Source organism: Rhea americana, unplaced genomic scaffold (genome assembly GCF_003343005.1).
Source record: "Rhea americana isolate MKP2758 unplaced genomic scaffold, rheAme1 scaffold_44, whole genome shotgun sequence".
Taxonomy (NCBI): Eukaryota; Metazoa; Chordata; class Aves; order Rheiformes; family Rheidae; genus Rhea; species Rhea americana.
In genome coordinates this window covers 5,190,039-5,198,272 of record NW_028186579.1, presented here as the reverse complement: position 1 = coordinate 5,198,272, position 8,234 = coordinate 5,190,039, and the positions used below count along the sequence as shown (strand labels likewise).

At 43.2% G+C, this 8,234-nt stretch overlaps 1 long non-coding RNA gene across 1 annotated transcript; it reads right to left on the bottom strand.

The window, feature by feature from the left end:
* Nucleotides 1-3,775: 3,775 nt before the first annotated feature.
* LOC146589696 (uncharacterized) lies at nucleotides 3,776-7,663 on the bottom strand. Its single transcript, XR_014897133.1, has 2 exons — nucleotides 6,476-7,663; nucleotides 3,776-4,016 (listed from the first exon to the last, which is right to left on the bottom strand). It is a non-coding gene; the product is annotated as an uncharacterized LOC146589696 (long non-coding RNA).
* Nucleotides 7,664-8,234: the final 571 nt, after the last annotated feature.

Here is an 8,234-nt window from a genome sequence, read left to right as displayed (position 1 = left end):
AAGCAGTGAAAGTTTTCTAGCCCTGCTTGTATCACAACAAAAAGTCTCAGTGATTTATGCCAGGTCACCTTCAAGTCACTGGCAGAACTGGAACAGACCTACATGAGACATTTCCATTGCCCAGGCACTGGTCCAGTACTAGTCCAGTAGTTTCCAAATTCRGGGTCATGCCCCTATGTGGGTTGCAGGAATTATGAGAATATTTACAAAAAATAATTCAGTTTCCTCCAGTATCTAGGCTAGTGCTGCAGACCTAGAGTTTTCCACCCATACTGGAAAACTTCGGGTCCACATCCTGGCGAAACCAGTCTTCCTAGAGTATTGCTGTTGTTCAAGCAAGATGCAAAAGAAAGCAGAGCAATGTAGCATTTCTAATACCTACTACTCCAGCTTGTGTAACTCTAAAAAAACTGCCCAAAGTTACTTCAGATTCATGTCATTATTTCCTTTAWCTCAGCAAACATTTTTAAGTGAAGGGAGTGAATATGAGAATATTTGGCTCCCTTAATATTGTTAATACAGTGGGAAAATCTGGATGATGGAAAAACAGTTACCTGCATAATTGGGCTTACAGGTAAAACAACCATCTGCAAACACACTGCAAGGGGCAGAGGTGTTATTAGAAACAAATAACTACAGTTTCCCAGTAAACGTGAACAGAAGGAGATGATATCTTCTTACCAACCTAAGACAAATATGATCTTCATCTGAGTTTCCTAACTAATGCTCCCAGAGGTGGATGAGATATCTGCTAAAATACCCTCCTGACAGGGAGCAGTTGATCTGTAGGAAGCGACTATCCAGGGCCAAACGAGAGCGCTCCGCTTACGTACCAGCAGTACGGTCTGGTGGGGAGCAGATAACACAACGATTGGGTAAAGGATCAACATCTGCCCGCAGGAATTCACAGATTCCTTCTGCACCAGGCCTGTTAGGAAGACACTCTTTTTTAAAAGCATATCCTGATAACAGCTTAACGTTAAACAGATCCCAAAGCTGCCTTTCACTCCCTGCTTTGCCTTAGTAAAGGCTCATTACTCAGCTTACTCAACAGAGCTGCACATTGTTGGTGCAGAGAAAGGAGAAAGAAATGGAAAAGAAATAGAGAAAGCAGGAGTGAGACAGATTTCTACGCCAGCTGGTTCTCTCATTCCCTAGAAATGAGAGGAAGCAGAAGCACTCCAGGAACAGCAACAACAACCACGACAACCACAACAGCAACAAAACCTCAAATCCTTCTTGCTTCTGCTGAGCACTTCAGTAACTCATCCTTGGTTCTAACAAATGTATCTCCAAAATACTAAAATAAATCCGTCCAATAGGTACTCACCCACTTTTCTGTAGCAACACACTAGCTACTTATTTTCATGTGAAGATCCTAAATACCTTGGAAACCCCAGTGAAGTGTCTGCTGCACCTCCCCACAAGGCAGACAAGCGTGATTACACTCGTTTCATGAATGCCTGAAACCGCGGGCATGTTTCCATGTGCTCCTGCTAAAAGGACTTCTGCCGAGTTCCTTGGAGGGGAAGCGACAAGCAGCTCTCAGCGCATCACAGGACTTGGTCTTGATGTCAGGATTTGCCCTTGAAATTCACACAGATATATGAAGATCAAGCTGATACTACAGCCAGGAGCCTTCATTCCTCACTTCCTTCTCTAATTTGAAATTGTTCCCAGCAAATTATAAACCCCAGACAGTTTCCAGTCTGTTTGTCATTTTGAATCATTTCAATCATTTAAATAACTGCAGTTATTTCAGAAAAGGCGGAATGCTACAGGCTGAATTCAGAGTGTAGCTGATCGCTGTAACAAAAGAAAGGCTAGTGCTATTCAAACAGGCAAGAACCATCCTTGCCAGTACCACACCAACTCAAAGTGACACATTCAGGGCCTCATTTGCTATAAATAGATATAACAAAATTTAGGAAGAGTATGTAAGGCCCAACATGTGCCCCAACACATTTCTAATGCCCCTTTTCAAAAAATTTTTGAAAAAGCAAATCTTTATGCCAAACAGTACCATATCAAAATGGAAAGGTAACATTTTATTTTGAAAATGTTAAAGTGAATTTTTCCATTTAGGGAACAACAGAGAAWTTTTTTTTTCAGAAGAACAGGTCAAGTTCAAGTCTATGTGTTGTTTAATTCCAGATCCTCAAAAACTCATTTTTTTCAGGCAGTCCAGTATTAACTTGGGAGTGGATGGATTATGGGCATCCGTTCAAACAACATCTAGTTTGTATTTTTCTGTGACAGCAATAACAACAACAAGAAAACCTCACAATTTCATTCACCTCACTTGCTCTCCTTTAAGAGTTTGTCCCACATCTCTRACTCCTTAGTAGCATGAAATAGTCCCGTGGCAACCTAGCTGCAATAATAACTCAGAGATAACCTGGTTTCCTGGTAGCTTAGCTGTGTTTGATAAAGACACGAGAGAGGGAGACTCGTTCACATGCCAATAGGTAGGAGCATGTGTGCTGAGTTGCTGCATTCATCTCGTACTTCACCGGTTGTGTCCCCAGGTGTTTGCACACCCAACTCTGAACRCAACTCTGGGACCTGAGTCTCAGCACACAGGTGCACATCTGGCACTGAGCATGCAGCTATAACGCTCTCCAGACTCAGTCATCTGCAGGTGCCGATCCAGCCAGCATCAGAACATCGACTTATCACTGTTCACAAGCATCAGGAGTAGACCATTATGTCCACCATGAGCTAAAGGCTATCCAAAACCCTTTTATCAGCTTAGAGGAGCCTGGAAGTCTGGTTCTGTCTCTGTTTCTGACACCTGACTGCCCCAGACCTGGTGTGATAAGCTGTACAAGAAGGCTTCTCAATAAGTTCAGCCATTGAAACCACAGCCACTCTCAGCYCAACCTACCTTTGGTGTGCCTTACCCTCAATCTCTGCTCTCTCCTCTCATCTCTGTCAYTGCTGGTATGATTCACTGTATACGATGGCCAATGAAAAAAAATCCAGATAAAGTATCTTTCAYCTTCTGGAGATTGCTGTGGACTCTCCAAGCATCATGAGCTCCATCTTCATGGAAAACATATCCAGCCTGCTCCTTGATGTGGTTTGACAAAGGCTTCATTCCTACCACAATAACATTTCTTTTGGTACATGCTACACAGTTTAATGGYAATTAAAAAGAGGAGACTCACACCAAGGGCTGTGTGCAAACCCTGGATGTGTATGGCTCTTAAAACTAGTTGAATTCAGCAGAACAAAACCCTTAAGTGCAGCACTAGCAGCCTGGCACTACCTATTTCTTTTTAAAAGCAGACTTTATTACCTACTCACAGCTGGTGCCTGGATGGTATCAGCCATCTGGAATTTGAACTTCTTTCCAGGAACCTTATTTTATGAAATACATTTTCATTTGCTCTCCAGAGTTAGAGAGCAACCAAAACCAAGAATGAGGTGTATTTCTGGATCCCCTGAATGGCACTTCATATTTCTACTCACCTCTGTCTAATTTTGTTGCTAGGTGTTATTTAAATCAATTATCTTCTTCAGAACTAGCTGATTTGATGTTGCCTTTCTAAAGTTGTTTCTAGACTTGGAATTTTTCTCTGAAGTGACTTCTGCAGAGTCTTGATAAGTCTTTTCTGAGTGCTCAATAAGGGCATATTTGGCTTTTCTCTAAGAACAAAACCAAAGCCATCGTTTTTAATCTCTGAAAGGGAAAGAGACAAAAATACCAGCCACTTACCCCCTAAGTGATTGTTATTTTCAGTAAGAAAAGCAAGTAAAACTTGACATCAACTTTGGGACATGAAAAATCTCAAACATTTATTAATTTATTTAATACATTTCATATTAAATCAAACGGAAATTACCTAATTCAAGGACAACAGACCAGTGATAGTTAGATATTCAGATCCTGAACATCTCTTTCTTATTTCTTGCTTTGCCAACGGACTTTACAGGATAACCCAGGCATGGCCCAAGCAACTTGACTCTTATTTTCCAATATAAGGGAATATTCCAGCTTCCAAATGTGGTAACTGGAAAGGAAAGGAAAACTAATTAATCAGAGGGCTTTTGGAGATGATTAAAAAAAAAGGAAAAGAAAGAGTTGCTACCCTCCAAAGCTTTTAGATAGGCAGAAAAGCTCCAAAAGCAATACAGATTCAGTGTCTGAATCGGCACCATAAAATATGGTGGCTGCACTGGGAGCGTTAGTTGTACTATCCAGTTTTCAGACTTGGGTGGCTATTCCAGCAGATTGCAAAGGCTTCTGAAGCAACGTCTGAAYGTGCAAGGGTGCCTGGGCTGGGGAATAATATCCTCAAACAGGTGTGATCTGTGCATGCCACAGGCATCACGCACTGAACAATGGTAGAAAGTCTCATTTTCCAAAAGGATAAAGCAATGAAATTCATGGTCGAGTTGCCATATCTTCATAAATCTCRTGTCTGTGGTATGTCTGGTCTTTTTTTTACCACAGTCTTACACTTTGCTTCTGCTGTGAAAATTGTCTTGTATGTACTTTTACTAACTTCTTATCATGCATTTATGCAAAGGGAGGCAAATGACATTTACTTGTGTTTTGCATAATCTCATCTGTATTCATAGCTATATAAATTTTGAAGCAACTCTCCTTCCCTTTCCCTTTTCCTTTCYCTTTTCTTTTTAAAGAACAAAGAAATAAGATTTTTTTTCAGATTTTGTTTAGCTCTCTGTTACAGCAACATAGATTGTGGCTTCACTAGAATTTTGACTTAATTCCCTGTGACTTCCATATTTTTCAGTATTTCATTTGTCCACCAGCATCCTTGGGGCCAACACTCGCCTTTTCACTTTCAGTCATTGAAAATAGAAAAAGTTACATAACTGGAAATTAGCTAACCCATCTGGAGACACCGGGTGCCAGAGCCTCGCAGAAGGCCCACGAGAGCAGGGCTCTGCAGACAGGCAGCGAGGAGCCCGCCTTACCTTACAGCCWTGCCACCAGACTGGTGCAGGTTTGGGGTTGCTGGCTGATGCAKTTTAGGTGAAATTGGTTCTCTAGGAGCGCCTTCCTCCAGGGYGCTTTGCCTGTGCATCTCGCCTCATCTCATCTGCCCTTTTCCAAAGCCCAAACACACACATCACCTAGAGATGGTTTTGCCTCCCTCTGCATATACCTTCTGTTGTTTCTGAGGGATTATTTCTCACATAGTTGGTTTAGACCTCTGATTCACAYTGGCCTATACAGCCATCACCCCTTAAGCTGTCTAGGTTGCCTAATTTGGGGGAAGGAGTGGATATGTGCATCTGCTGAGCTGCTGTGAACCTGAGCGGTCCTCCTGAGGGCTGCAATTCTTGCAAAATTCCCCCTAAATCTCTYCTGCCAGGTTCTGTGAATCCCACACATTTGAAACAAAACACTAGGGCGCCTCRGCTTTTGATCAAAACTTGTTGCGGTCAGTCATTCTGTGTGAACCAGATGAAACGATAAGCTTCATACTATTTCATTTTTTATTATTTTTTGACCTTTTAGGCTCAATGTACATGTGTTTTCCTGGAAGAAAAGATAATCATGGTCCACATTAAAGAACTGGATTTTAAAGATCTACGTTGAACGCAYTTTGATTACAGAAAGCACTGTGCTTCTGTAATAACTCTTCATCTCTTCTATTTTGCTTCATCCCCTTCCTTTGTTTTTTGTTGTTGTTGGGTTCTTTTTTGATAGTCTCATAGGCACTTCATTGGAAAATATTGGATATGAGTGATACTGTCTAGACGGCAAAAATAAAGATTTGCCAAGACATCTCTTTTCCCAAGAACAGAATTTAGGAACCCATGTGGCTTCAGCTGTGCATGGAAAGGAGAACTAGAGAAAAATAACTGCCCAAGTCTTCTATAATTAAATAATAAAATCCAGTGCAGTGTTTTTGTCCATTAGGAAAACAAAATGAGCATTTAAAGATGCACTGGTTAGGTTACGTGTGATGTGGTGAAGTGTAATTTATATCTTGCTACGATTTCATACTTGTGTTTGTAAATATATGCCCCTCAATTGCTCAGTAGACAGTTCAAAACTCTGCACAAGCTTCGCTGTGTGTCAGCTGCCAGTGCACTTTGCATCTGTTTGGAGGGGAAGGTCTCCAGGGTGAGCAGAGAGCTCAAGCCCCATGCTTAGTTTGAACCTYGTTCTGCAGCTGGCTCCTATGAGCTTGCACCACGGAGATTTCCATCCATTGCAGGATCTCTGGAAGAAAAGCTGTCCCCAAGTGGCTAATCACTGTCATGTCAAGTCTCAGTGAAAAGCCCGAGAGGGATTACACACAGCTAACTCGTTTCGACAATTCTATCAAGTATCGTTGTTGATATAAATGGACTGACACGGAGAATTTGGCCCCGCAGGTGGAGATGCTGCAGGCAGAAATGGGTGTAGCGAGGCTGCGCTTGCCGACAGACTTTGAGCCAGCACGCGCCAGCAACCTCAGCCCTGCTGCCTCCCTTCCTTTCTCCCCCTCACCTGCCTTCTCACTGGGRTCAGTCCGAGCGTTGGTGCAGCCTTGTGGGCTGGAAGGTCAAAGAAATGATCCAGAGAAAGGTAACCTGACAACAGCAAGAAACAGAGGTGAGTGTCAGCACAGAGGGATGCTCTAGCCCCTGTCACCGCACAGCCCCGCCAGCATGTCTAGGGCCACCGTGGATGAGCTGGCAGGGCAGGACCACACGGCCACAGGCAGCAGGGTTGTAGGACTGATGCTTGCAGCAGCAGCAGCAGCTAAATCCCTGGAAAATCATTGGAGACCTGAGCCCAGAGTGAGGAAGGAGGTCAAAGTCCCCAGCAAGGTGTGAGACAGGAGAGCATCAGCAAGATAGCACATAAAGATGAATTCAGAAAGCTCCATATATTTTTTTTTCTTTTCTCCATTTAAGCCTCCCAGGACTATCTGTGACTGTTTTGCTTACTGCTGTAAACAAATACTTTCACTTGCATTTTACCTTAGCCTACCTGAATAGGAGCAATTTCACAGTAACTTGCAGACATTTCTCATCAAAAGGGTGTAGTGAGGTGTCGCAAACCAGTGTGCTGATGTTCTGGAATACCTGCACACAAGCCCAAGCATTCCCCTGCCAGTGTTGTTTTCCCGAGTATCCAAAAGGTATATCAATCTGTTGCCTCAAGGAACCTGCATGAGACACTACGAGATATGGTTTTGGAGATCAGAAGAGGAAGAAATGGCGGTGTGCTATCTGGACCCTGAGAGTCCCAAAGAACTTGACACGTGAACAATTTCTTACACAGAGGCAAACTGCAGGAGCAGGGATTTCAACCTGTTAGCATCAACAATGAGAGCTGAGCTGAAAGCAGGAAGAATACACCAAATATTTATAYTGAAAATGAAATTTGATCTGCCCACAGCCAGTTTTGTCCTTGCTTTTCCACTGATACAAGAGGGTCAATATTTGCTATTCTCTGGATCTTATGGGCTTGCCTCAAGTATGTGTTTGCATGAAGCTCAGCACCACCAAGATTTCCTGATATTAAGTCAGAAGAGCACAAATTCACTCAGTTTATTATAAATGAGTAGGAAAATTTCCCCCAAACTACTAATTCTCATGGGCAATTGTTTTGAGGTAATTGTCTCACTTAAAYTCTGCTTAAATATTACTTCCAAGGAAAAAAAAATGCTATATTTTAGTACTAGATCAACCTGAGTTACCACTTGAGTTTCAGCTTCTGAAAATGATAGAAAAGATAACTACAAATAAAAGTCTGTCAGGTAGTGTTGGTGCTATAAGCCTGGATCGATGGAATAAATGTGGACTGCATCTGTCTTATTGAATCCTGCTATTATCATTATTATTTCACAGCTCATTTTTCATCCCCAGTGCCAGGCTCCCCCTGCTCAGGAATTTGCTGAGTTCTTGGTAACCTGCCACACACGAACAAAGCTGGCATTTATCACCATTTGTCAGAGAGATGCCCTGGCCTCTGCGCTTGCAATCCCCGCTCTCAAACCCGAAGCTCAGGGCCTCACCTGCAAGTCGTGTGATGGCAAACCCGGGCTGCCCGGGGGCTTTGGGGCCAGTATTCCCCTTTTCTGCTCACTGCAGTAGTCCGGAGGACGTGCTTCGTCCTGGGACGCGTGGCTCTGCACCCCATGTCAAGCCCGCAGCCGTGTCCTGGAGTGAGGTGCAGCAGGGAGGTCATGGTAAGAACCGCCTGTTCACCACGGTGTCCCCAAACCTTGCGCATGCGTCCTGTCCCGAAAGGTRCGAGG